Source organism: Phycodurus eques, chromosome 5 (genome assembly GCF_024500275.1).
Source record: "Phycodurus eques isolate BA_2022a chromosome 5, UOR_Pequ_1.1, whole genome shotgun sequence".
Taxonomy (NCBI): domain Eukaryota; kingdom Metazoa; phylum Chordata; class Actinopteri; order Syngnathiformes; family Syngnathidae; genus Phycodurus; species Phycodurus eques.
In genome coordinates this window covers 20,308,823-20,322,561 of record NC_084529.1, presented here as the reverse complement: position 1 = coordinate 20,322,561, position 13,739 = coordinate 20,308,823, and the positions used below count along the sequence as shown (strand labels likewise).

The 13,739-nt window shown below is 41.3% G+C and overlaps 1 protein-coding gene across 1 annotated transcript in view; it reads right to left on the bottom strand.

The window, feature by feature from the left end:
* plxnb2b (plexin b2b) overlaps positions 1-13,739 on the bottom strand; it is a 219,094-nt gene that overhangs the window by 123,509 nt on the left and 81,846 nt on the right. The window contains 1 exon segment of the mRNA XM_061677999.1: positions 12,535-12,642. The gene's annotated coding sequence lies outside the window, so the exon portion shown is untranslated.

Below are 13,739 nucleotides of genomic sequence, written 5' to 3'. Positions count from 1 at the left end.
CGACCCAGATAAGCGGTAGAAAATGGATGGATGGATGGATGTATAAAACGCACCGCCAAAGTTGAGCTAAAAATTCTGGAAAACCCTTCTACCCATGTAAAACGCATTATTACAATGCATGATTTTGCTTCTACCCATATGATGAAAACATGATTATCTGTATTTTGTTAGTTTTTTCAAATAATTATTCTGAAGTTAAGCACTTTATTTCAACACGTAGTACGTTCTTTTTATTTACGTGCTCTTATTTTGACATTCACAGCCCTACTTTTATTGAGTAAATGAGAAAACACAGTTGTGCTCATATGTTTGATTACCCAGGCAGAATTTGTAAGATGTGTACAATTCAAGAAAACGAAGGATCAGGCAAAACACATTTAATTTTATTTTAATGGGATTCAAATTAAAGTGTCAAGCATTTCAGAAAAGCATTATCATTAAACAAAACATAACCTTAAAGAAATGAATGATGGTTGTTGTTGTTCAGTCAGTCATATTTAAAAAAAACAATATTTCAAAAATTCTGCCTGGGTATGTAAACTTATGAGCACAACTGTACATATATGCAGTCATATGTACGTACCCCTGTCATATTGGAATGAAAGTGTAGGCACACTTTTCTCATAACCTCTAGGTGGCGGTGGCATATTAGAATGAACGTGTACACCTCTCATAAACTAAGTGGCGGTGGCATATTGGAATTAAAGTGTTAGGCTTTTTCATAACCTCTAGATGGCGGCATACATTTATAAAATGTGAAAGTTTTTTTTCCATTTCCCCCTATACCCATGTATAATGCTCACTATTGACTTGACAATTTTGGGGGCTGTGGATTTTTGCATTATACATGAGAAATTGTGGTAATTTAGCTATTTCAGGGCTAAGCAACTGTTCACGTTATTTTAGTAGTTTTCATTTGAAATGATGCCAGACTAAAAGGCAAGACTTAAAATTCCTCTCTCTCTTCATTCCTAATATACCAACTGTTAACATGCTAGCATTTTTGCAATTTTCATTCAAAATGATAAGTGCACATTTTAACATCCTTATCAATCTACTTTAGTGCTTTACCTACTCAGGTTTGGTTGTATGTTTGCATACCAACTGCTAACATGTTAGCATTTCAGCAATAGTCATTCGAAATAGAAGCTGACTACAGGGCAAGATTTAAATCCTTGTGAATCTGCCTCAGCGCTTTTTATGCTAAGGTTGCCATTTTCCCATGCCCTAGCATACCACTGTTTACATGTCAGCATTTTAGAAATACTTTTTTTTTTAATATAGTATCTGACCACAAGGCACAACGTTAAATCCTTATCTGCCTTACCTCTATCTCTAATTCTCATTTTTGCAATTTTCATTTTAAATAGTACCTATTCAGGTCTTGCTGTATCTGAGCCTACCAACTGTAAATATGTTAGCATTTGATCAGTTCTCATAAGAATGGTACAGGGCATGGTCTAAAATCTTTACCAACATGCCTTCGCACTTTGTGTTTTCAGATTGCTGAAGCGGTATATGTTAGCACACCAACAGTTAACATGTTAGAATTTTTGCAATTCTCATTTAAAAAGAGTATTTTACTACAGGGTGAAATGCTAAATCCTTATAGATCTGCTTTAGTGCTTTTGGTAGTCTTGTTGTTAGCATCCAAACTACAGTGAGAGCAACTGTTCAAAGGTTCAAACAAATGATAAATATAACACACTAACAAGATGTATTAACACTAAACTGATTCGTAGAAGAGGAGGAAGTAAAAGTAAATATATTTATTGATCTCTTGTTTAGAACTCAATAAAATCCCCCATATATCTTATCAGCAAAAATGTATCCTCATAAAGCACTAAATTGCAGGATGCAGTGGCTTGTGTGCACAATAGCCGCAACTCAAACATTACATTTTCTTCTCCGGAGACCAGTGGAAAAAAAACACAACCTCCTTGGCTGAGTTAATTAAACACAGCGCGTATAGTGTCTGGCAAATCCCTCACGTCTCACCCTTGAAAAGAATCATGTCACAACAACAGCAGCTGTTGCACACACATTGGGCTGTCTACAAATAAATTATTATTTTCTTAAACATACCAGGAGGCAATCCAAATGCTAACATGAGAAAAGTTGATTAAACATAGAATAAAGGCATACTTGAATAAAACAACACCAGCCATGGCTAACTGAGAAAAGCAAGTTACTGTATGTGCTCCCACACGATAGTCAGTAAAATATCCTTATCACTTTTATGTACACCTTATCACTTTTATGCACAAACCCTTTTTCCATACAAGAACCCATTTCAAGTGCCGAACAAGAGCACAAAAGTGTAATCAGCATACGGAACTAGGCGACGGGGAATAAAACACGTCGGCATATTTTGTGGTTGTCCTGCGCCTGGAGCAGAAGACTCCATCTGTTTTCAAGGGCTTCCACTTAGATGCATGGACCTCATTATTTCAAACATGCAAGGCCCTTATTCCATATGAATATCTATTACGAGGAAAGCATATTGGGTTACCATGCAATGCTCAGCCAGCAAAACGCTGTTAAGACAGCAAAGCGACATGGAGCCCTTAGGAGGCAGCGCATTCAGTGTGTGGTGGAGCAGGGAGGCAAAGAGCAGCCATTTGTTGCAGGAGGGGTGGTGGAGGCGGTGGTGGTTAGAAGCCCCCTCTTTAGGAGATGGTCCATTGTGGCGGACTGTACAGATCGATGAATCAGGTCAATAGATCATTAAGCAATCCCTATGTGCCTGAAATAACACAGGGATCAGAGTGGAGATAAGAGATAAGATCATTGCTCTGGACAGATGAGAGGTGGACAGAGGCTGGAAATGGGATGGAGAGGAGGGACCCATTTATGGGACGCATCTGAATGTATTTTCCATGTGTTCTCATAAGGAAAACTGATATGAGAATGTCCTCTAAGCCATGCAGACTGACCAAAAACAGTACAGTATAGAATGGAGGAGTGGCTGAAGGGAGCTGTGTTGTTCTATTTCCAAAATCCAAACCTAACCCTGATAAAGCTCCTCGGTCTTTCGCGTAGCCATTTGAATACCTCAATAATCATCTGAAAAACTGCCATCTCCACCCAGATAAGAATTGTACTTGTATTAGCCATAGAATGATGCCATGCAGGGCAGTATAATGCTCAAGCGGTTAGCACGTCTTAGTTCTGAGGTTCCGATTCGAATCTCACGGTCTACCCGTAATTGCGTGTTTTTTCTCTGTGCACTCAAATCTTCTTCCCACATTCCAAAAACATGCATAATTAGGTTCCTTGAAGACTTTAAACTGTCCATACTGCATGGGTGAATATAAGTGTGAATGCTTGTTTGGTTATATGTGCTCTGGGATTGACTGGCAACCAATCCGCAGTGTACCACGGCTCTCGCCCAGTCAGCTGGGATAGGCTCAAGATCACCCACAAACCGAATGAGGATAAGCCGTACAGAAAATGAATGGATGGATAATTCAATGCTAATGCTAGCTCAAAATGCTAACATTCTCCCAATTCAGAAATGCGTTATGGCAGTGTAAAGAAGAAAAGAGCACATGAAATCGGATAAACTCAGATCTGAATCAGGTCACTTCGAAATGTGGTTAAAAATCGGATATAGTCACTTAATCAGAAAGGGGCGTCTAAACTGGTAAAATAAATCCATCCTTTGATGCCTATTATGTCGAGTTGAATTGATTTACGCCTCGGAGCCATTCTCGGAAATCAGGGTTGGTATCTGTGTAGATTGGGGTCACACACACCAATCATCGGACGTAATTTGAGAATTTGTCACTCATTCCTATCAACGCCAACTAAGGACAGATTATTGGAGGTCTCTCTAAAAGATTATCCTTACTGATTATCCTGTGGTGTGGGGTGTGTTAAGAGTGATTTTCTTTTTTTACCCGATCTGCTTTAAAAACAGTCTGTGCCAACAATCTTAAATGCCAAACCTGTTCAATATTTCCAATTGAAAATTCTTATGATTGCTACCGGAAAGGAAACTATAGCCAATAAGAACGCTCTCTAAAGCAAGTGGTTGTGTTGAGTGTTTGTGTTGTGTCAGACTTGTCAGTCAGACTTGACGGAGAAGAGTTTGCATCCACAGTATAGTTAACAGTTAGCCTAGCTTCTTCTATTCCTTCTTTTATTACTACTCTTTCATTCATTCATTCATTCATTCATTCATCTTCCGTTCCGCTCATCCTCACTAGGGTCACGGCCGTGCTGGAGCCTGTCCCAGCTATCTTCGGCCAAGAGGCAGGGTACACCCTGAACTGGTTACCAGCCAATCGCAGGGCACACAGAAACAAACAACCATTCGCACTCACATTCACACCTACGGGCAATCAAGAGTCTTCAATTAATGCATGTTTTTGGGATGTGGGAGGAAACCGGAGTGCCCGGAGAAAACCCACGCAGGTACAGGGAGAACATGCAAACTCCACACAGGGGGGACCGGGATTTGAACCCCGGTCCTCAGAACTGTGACGCCGCCCTACTACTCTTTCTTCTTTGTATTTTCCCGCAGTCTGGCACTGTGTTGCCTCTCACAGGTCAGTCTTGGAACTACTACATACATCTGGTTTGCTGGGGGAGATTAGCGATTGTCAGTAAGTAAGTTATGTGTATGGTATGCTGTGTTGGTCATCTTGAGTACATCAAAAACTAAAAGAGCAGTAAGATCACACAGTGACCGTTTGGACCTTGTCGTCTCTTCCAATTAAAAAATAAATAAATAAATCAGTTAATATGTTAATATTCAGTATGTTTATACCCACTAAAGTTGGGTTTCCAGCTCTGCAAGGGTGAAGCTAATGGAACTGCTAATGTTTTTCATACAGCAATGCGAGGACAGGATTTGAGGACCAAACTGTCTACATGGTTGGAGAGCGATTAGGGAAAACTCCATATTTATTTAATCAGGACGGGGGATCGACGTTGCGGCAGGTGGCACGCACCTCTGGTCAGGGAGGTGGGCGGCGAGCTCGAGCGGGGTTTTTACAAAATGTGTCGTGCCGAGACAGAAGAGGGTGTTAGAGCGGCAAATGGGAAAGCACAGCTGGATGGAAATCACGTAATCCTTCTCTTCTGGGGGGCAGCGGTGCACTGATTGCCTCCTTTAAATTCGCTAATACCGATCATTCTGTCTGGTTAACTCATTACCATGTGCAGTTTGTCTGGCAAACCACTTACACCAACTGGTGCATGTTACTCTACATTTCCCCTAAGCTAAAGCACAGATTTAAAATAAAATATATGCTTTGTATATCACATAAGGTGCGTAATTATGCACACAACACATTATATTGACTAAAGCTGTTAAAGAGCATAGTAGCATTAAATGTCCTGACTAGTGCTCTTGTGCATGACAAATATCGGAGCAATCCATTCATAATCGGATAGGTTGTCTTGTAAAGGTCAGAGCCAATGTTTACCAGTGTCTGTCTTAAAAAAAAAAAAATGTAAAAAATATTTTTAAAAGGCTAAAATATTGATTTGCAAATAAATTGGAATCAAATTTCTTTTGATTTTGGTGACTCGTTATAAATAAACATCACCGAGCTTTGAGCAAACTTTCTCCTCATTTTCATATTAAAATACAAAGAATATGCAATGTAAGATGAACACAAGCCATTACATAACCACTGTTGTTCTAATTTCAAGACTAAAATAAAACACTAAACAAAACTACTCACCCTGTGAGGACGCCTCAGCCTGACAAGCAATGTTAAGTAACAATTTAGCACACGTAACAGTCAAGTTAGGTACGTCAAGTTAATGTTTGTATAATAAAACAAAACAAAATTAAAACAAAGACAGCATGGTGAAATATAATTTAGCTCATCTGCCTCAACAGGTCTGTGGTTCTCAGTTCGAATATCAGGTGAGACCATCCGTGTGGTGTTTGCATGTTCTCCCAGTGCATGGGGAGATTTTCTATCTACAGTGTGGTGACTGGATGGACCAATCGATAGTTTTACCATGACATCACGCACCTCTGGACACGGCCGTAGCCACCATGTTTCAGGTTCACGCGTGATATTCCGGTCCTTCGTGATTGTGTGAATACAAATTAGATTGCTAGCCAATGTAAAAAATAGTCAAATACAGTAATTTTTGGGCTTCAATGGTTTTCCATTTACATAAGGGTGAGCAGACTGAGGATTTGACGAGGAAAACACGGAAATTGTGGATTTGACCGATCAAATCCACAATTTCCGGCCAGATAATCAGTCCACACAACCGTGTTTGTTCTGACTGCTTAGCAACGTTAGAAAACAGGTTACATACTTTACATACAGTACATATCTCCACTATCTTGCCTTGAGGCTAATGTTAGGCAAAGTAAATGCTGTTTGAGATTAAGTAAACCAAGCTGTCACCTATTTCGGGTCATTAAGTGAAACAGTCTCAGATGTATTCCCGCTTGTCTTCGCACACAGGCGACATTTGAAAAGTGTAGGGACCGTTGTTTATGACGGCCACTTTGTCTTCATGTCATGCCTTTGCTTCTGCATGCAAAGTTTCTCGACACTGTGTCAACTTTATAGCCCTCATCTTAGCTCATCTAAAAACATAGCTGATATTAACTGATTACAGTAATATAGAAAAAAACAAAAAAAACGAACAAGAGTCGGTCTACTACCAAGGCCAAGGAAGTCTATGAATATTAATTTATCTATCCATCTATCAAGCAAGCTAGCTACGGTATCTATCTTGAAAAGTGTAAGACTTTTGGGAAGTAGGTAAAGCACCAGGGACTGAAGCTTCCTACCAGATTCCACTGTGGGCTCTCCTGGGTATTAGGGCCTGACAACTGGGGAAAAAGCAGAAAACCAGCGAGGCGGGAGAGTGTGGACGAGCAGTGGGCCGCCATAACCAGACGCTCCACCCTAAAGAGGAACAGCACGGCAGTCTCGGCGGACATCTGTTTGCACAGGTGCGCTTACAGGGATGTGATTAAGCTCGCCGCTGCAAACACATTAGTCGAGCGACGGCGCGCGGCTACACCAAACCAACACTTGGAGGGGTGGCGATGGTTGGAGGATGACATTTGGGGGCGGGGGGGGGGGGGATTTTAGACATAGATGGAAGTGACTGGAGTTTGAGGACGGAACAAGCGGAGGAGAAAATGAAGGGACAGGCGAGCGAAAAGTTTGCATGGTAAGCCACAGGCCCATTACAAGAACATGCAGATGCTCCTTGTTTGATCTTCAAACGGCCGGCAGAAAGCCACATACGCCACATACGTGCTTTAAAAAGGCAGCGTGTGCATATAGAAAATGACAACACGAGAGAAATGTGGCCTCAAGCCATTCATCCAAAGAGCCCCTATGGCCTCCCCTTAAAATGTTTATAATTGCCTATATTAAAACAGTGCTACATTGACTTACAAGTGCCCCAATTTACCGGTTTTAAGACTTATGAGCCATAGCTTGGTTGTTGTTGTTTTTTGTTTGTTTGTTTTTTGCTTTGTGTTGCATGCCAAAAGTTTAGTTACAAGTGAGTTTCAGATTCAGCACCAATCGAGTGAAGTAGCAAAAAAAATGTAAATAAAATGGAGGAATTAATGGGCGGCATGGTGGACGACTGGATAGAGCGTCAGCCTCACAGTTCTGAGGACCCGGGTTCAATCCCCGGTCCCACCTGTGTGGAGTTAGCATGTTCTCCCCGTGCCTGCGTGGGTTTTCTCCGGGCACTCCGGTTTCCTTCCACATCCCAAAAACATGCATTAATTGGAGACTCTAAATTGCCCATAGGTTTGAATGTGAGTGCAGATGTTTGTTTGTTTGTATGTGCCCTGCGATTGGCTGGCAACCAGTTCAGGGTGTACCCCGCCTCCTGGCCGATGACAGCTGGGATAGGCTCCAGCACGCCCGCGACCCTAGTGAGGAGAAGCGGCTCAGAAAATGGATGGATGGAGAAATTAATGTACCAATGCCCTCACATGTGGACAAGGAGAGCAACAGTTTGCCCATGCACTTTCATCCGTTTACTGAATGGGACAAGCAGTCAAACACAGAAATACAAAATGAGAACAAATTAAAACAGCTGCTGTAAGGCAAAACTCACGCCCACATGCTCACACTGAACGAAGCGACTCCATCACTCACTAGGTCACGCCTCTTCAAGGAACACATCCAAAAAACTAATTCTCCAGCACGTACAATAATTATACTTTATAAAACCAGTTCTTTTTTCTTATTCCCACAATCTCGTATTATGTTTTAGTATGATTTTATACAATGTAGTGCTATTTTTCTTTATTAAAAACACAAACATTGCAGGTTTTCTGGTGGGCTGGAAGAGATTGAAGGACCATTAAACTGACCCAAAAAAATATCTTGTAAATTTGACACACCACAGAAAAGAGTATTGTTAATAATATGGACAAATTTGAATGAATAAATAAAAAATAAAAAAATGCCAACGAAAAAGTACAAAATGTAATTTTAAAAGTTGTAGGCATAGTTTGATGCTAACTGCACACTGTAGTGGTAGAACTGGGCCAAGTTATTATGAATCAGGACATGGGAATGAATGAATGCTTTTCCACGCTTTCTTTATCTATTTCATTGTATTCCAAACTTACTTCCCCTTGCATTTTTTAGGAAGGTAGACAGCCTTATTCTAGATTTTATTTGGAAGAAGAAACCTCCTAGGCTAAGCGTTCACGCTTCAGAGGCCCAAGCTTTTGAGTGGAATAGCCTTACCCAACTTCCTATATTAAAACTGGGCAACTAACATGAGGAATTTGAATTATTGGGATCAAGATGAGGATGTTGAGGTCCCTCCATCGTGATTAGTTATGGAAGCAAACTCTACTTGTCAGGTGTCTTTGAAGGCTTTATTGTATTCACCTCTCCAATCGGCTACTAATCTACATAAAAAATGCAGTAGTGACCTTCTGTCTTAAAATCTGGGTACAATTTAGACACCATTTTGGCTTGCAATCATTCTCTGTTGGAGCACCACTGGCATCAAATCACATTTTCACTCCTACCTTATTGGACACTGTATTTGGGCTGAGCTGAGTATAAAACATTCAGAGACTTGTATGTTGTCTATATTTGCTTCTTTTCAACAACTAGTGAATAAATTATCAATTTCTAAAGGACAATTTTTTTAGGTATGGTCTGGCTCGACATTTTGCCTGCAGCTCACTTTCAGGATTTCCTGCTCTTGCAAGTCCCAAAGATATTGGGGGCTTTCTGAAGCCTCTTCCTTCAGTGATGGACACTGATAGGGTTTACACAGGCGTTTTTTGGAGACATGCATCCGCACGCCTTGTCCGGGACGACTGGAACATCCTGCACCTATCCAACAAACCACTTTGCCAATAATTGCCAAAAATCTCCTTAAAAAGATCAAAAGCTGACCAAGACATTTGCAAGGCAATGACAGGGATGCAGACCCTGGCTGACAACACGGGGCCCATAGATCATGTGACATGGATTTAACCAATGAGTGAGGAGTGCTGTGAATTCAAAGACAGACTTTGTTTTCTATGGCTTTGAGATAGAGCATAGTCCATGTTTTGTGATTCAAGGTAGTGGGCTGTGACTTACACATGTATAAAAGAGAACCTCAGAGAAGTACTCTTTGAACAACCACTGTGTAAGATGCTTTTGTGTATGGTTGTCATCCCTTCTTGGAAAAATATTACATCATCTTTAAGCTTATCCAGGTCTCCTAGATCTTAATCCCAACAACAACCAAAAAAAATTAATACCAAGGTGAATTCATGACAAGGCGGGAGGGTTCACAGTGTACATACTTTAAAAGTCAGTGTGTGCGTATAGAAAATGACAGGGAGGAAAAGTGGCTGGCCTCAAGCCATTTTTTCATAGAGTGGCCTGTGGGCTATATTGGAGGTGGGCAGCGGCTTTGGCAGAGTGGCAGGCACTTGGATCCACAACAGGCCTGTTTCCACGGCAACCAACTGAAGGATTGATTCCACTTACACCGGCCGGCCGCTTCATGCTTTAATGTAAAGAGACAACATGCCTGAATTCATTTGCCAGAAAGTGAAAAAAAGTCAACTCCCGAACAATTAATTCAAAACAAGAGGAAGAGCAAATCAATTTTATTTTTGCGCCGCTCTACTCCTGTACCGCCACCAAATCGTAATTCTAGTATTGTGGGTTTTTTCAGAACTTTCAAGCCATTTCAAATGACCTCACTGCGTGGCAAGGAAAATCTCGAACAAACGAGAAAGAAAATCCCATTTCACAGCAGCCAGGAAGTGAGCAGGCAGAGAGAGAATCTTCTCAGAGAGAAATTGGAGCTTCGAATAAAAAGCCGCTCACCCCAACATATCCCTCCTTAAAAAAAATAAAAAAAAGAGTAGCAGACAGATTTAACGCTAAATCATCCCCACTGTACGACTGCGAAAGCTTACCTTGCAGTGACAACTTGAAGGGAGGATGGTGGGCTCTTGCCGGCTTATTAGCGCTGGTAAATATCACTTTGCTCGTACCTTTAAAACTTGCACCTTTGACTCAGACTGAAAAATCTTTCATAACACGAGATCTATGGCCAACAAGGGGGGAAAAAAAACTCATTTCTGTCATCTTTTCATCTTGCATTCAAAGGATTGTACAACAGGTAAAAAGGCTGGATTTACACTGCAGGTCTAAGTGCCCAATTCTGATTTATTGCCTTTCCTGATTTTTTGGACTTTATACCAGCATGTGCTTTTGTATAAAAACATGGGAACTCTGTCATGGGATGCATAAAACAATAAACTAAACAAAAACAAACAAAACAAAAAAACAGGAATAGCATCACTTAATAGGGGAAAAAAACATGGGAATTGTGCCATTTGGGAGCGAAACACATTGCAATTGTGAAGCCTGGAAATCCCCCCAAAAATGTGTCACTTGGGAGGAAAAATCATCAGAATTGTAACGTTTGGGAGCAAAATAACATTTATTTTGTCAATTGGTTGCAAAAAACATCAGAATCGGGTCACTTCTTAGCCAAAAACATTGGAATGCCACTGCTTATAAGTAAAATATATCCCAATTGTGCCACTTGAGCGCTAGAATTTGGTCACCTGGGAACAAAAACAGAGTTGCGTCACATCGGAGAAAATTGTTTTTAATAAAAAATAAAATGATTTATGGCACTTGGGATAACACACAAAAATACAATTATGTTGCCTTGACGCAAAAAAACAGAATTCTGTCATTTGGGTTAAAAAAAAAAAACATTGGAATTGTGCAGCTTGGGAGTGAAAAAACTAAATTTGTCACTGAATGGTGACAAATGTAAAATTCAGAATAACGTCACTTGCGACATAAACGTTGCTAATTCCGCATGGCTTCTGAATACTCTCAGCTGCCTGAGGTCCCTTTGTTTTACTTCGGTTTGCTAGTCTTGCCCAGTTATTAGCAAACGAGGGATGGCCATTTTTTTTCCAGAGGTGAATATTCCAAAACAGTCAGAAAAACTCCTGAAGCCCAACCATACACATCAGTGCGAGACTGTGGGGGTATGTGGGTGAGTGTGCACGCGAGTGCATGGCAAATGATTGACGACACCTCAGTCATTCCTTCTATTTCTTATGTTGTTCTTCCTCAGGCACGGTGGTTTACAAAAAAAATAACAATAATAATAAATAAATAAATAAGGCAAACCCTCTTTAAGATAAAAAAAAATACAGTAAATTGGAATTACAGCACTTGGGAGGAAAACAACCATCAGAAATAAATATCAGAATTGGGCCACCTGGCAGCAAATAACATCAGAATTGTGTCACTAGGTAGAACAAAAAACATGTGAATTGGGCCTCCGGAGAGAAATAAATATCAGAAATGTGTCGCCTAGAAACAAAACACATTGGAATCGCGCTGCATGGAGGCAAAGAAAAATAAAAAAAACTGATTTGTCTCACTTGCGCCATGTAGTATAAATCCAGCCTAAGATTATGATATATGCATCTGTTTGGCGTTACTGTGATTCTCTCTGACATCAAGCTGCAGGAGACAAACACATTCTTATTTGCCGACCACACAGCCGGTCTCTATTTCGGATTCCGTTTGCCGTCGAGCGCACCCCCTCCAAAAAAAAAAAGAAAAACACTTCCCACAACTATAACGGGCTCCAATCTGCTCTCACTTCGCATCTCCCAGCACGCCCGAAATCAGCGAGGGGTTCTGCTTGCGTGAAATGTGAGCGGTGTACTGTATACATTTGCGAGCGCTAATGCTAGGCTGCGCAGGCTGTCAGGCCAGCACCATACAGATGGTTCTGTGAGAGGCAGAAGATCAGAGAAAAACGCTTGCTCCCTCCCACCCTGTTGTCCGTTGGGCAAGCGCTATTTCACACAGGAGGCACGATCAGAGCTCTGCGTGGCACTGAGGAGCTACACAGTACATAATATCAGATCAATCTTATTCCAAACGCTATAATCATATGCCTACAGAACACTATGTGGAAGAACACAAAGCTCTATAGAAAGGACTTCAAAGAATGCTTTTGGATGGCTGGCACTGGCTTCAAAAAACACACACGCTAGTGTTAGCTTACCCTGTTGCTGTGCCGTAACTGGACGATGCGGTATTGCACTCAACCGTCTCCACTTTGCTGCAACGCTCCGTTTTTCTCCCTGTTCTCAGTTTCCTCACCAAATAAAACCTGAAATGACACAGATAAAAACATGATAATGTTAGCTTGCTGTGTTAGTATGCCTGGACACTATGGATGCTGCAGTGGTATATTCGACAGTCACTACCATCCATTTTCCTTGCTTCCCTGGAATATAATCCGAAACAGCAAAAAATAAATTTAGCCTGTTGCTGTCCCTTAACTCGGTTTTACAAAAATAAAAAACAGGTTAATCTTAGTTTAGCTTCTTGCTTTGCCTGGACACAGCTGCATTTATACTCCGCAGTTTGCCGCAGTGGTCTGTTTTCTTGCTGCCCTCAATGCCCTCTTAAATATAATTCATGACAACGAAAATAAACACACATGCTAACCTCATTTTAGCATGTTGCTGTCCCTGGATACGCTAGATGCTGCAGTATCTCCACAGTCTCCACTTCGCTGTGATCCTTTTTCATACTCCCCTCATCTTAGAGAAAACGTGTCTCCTTACCGAGAAGTAAATATACAGGACCGCTGAGCTCCTGTGATGTTGTTTGCTGTCGTGTCTCATTACAACTGATGCATTCAATGGCGTGTTTTCACAATATCTTGCACAATTATTTTGAAGTGGAATACCGCGCGCCCTGAGCTGATACTTCGTGACAGAAGAGGATCATGGGTGAGCTGAAGCCTATCCCCAGCTGACTTTGAACGGGTGGTGGGTTACACCCTGGACTGGTCACAAGCTAATCGCAGACCACATATCGACTAACAAGCATTCACAAATCAAATGTTATTTTTATTATAAGCCCCGGGCCGCTAAAAAAAATAACGGTGGGTCACAAATGGCCCCCGGGCACTCGTTTGGACACCCTTGGGCTTAACAAAAACGAATAACAGAGTGACTGTATCGTCTTTGTTTGGAGGGATTTTTAGCCTGCTTTTCTTTTTCACACTTGGCTTGTTATGACACCTCGTAGACGGCCCAGGTCAAAGAAAGTGCAGAAGAGCTTCACAGTACTGGCACAGTGAAGGAGGCACGCTTAAACAAATTCAGACAAATGGATTTCACTTTCAAGCACAAATTCGGTCGCCATCGAGTGCTGCTGCAGAGCGGTGCCCTCTTAAACTTGTGTCCGGCAGTTTTA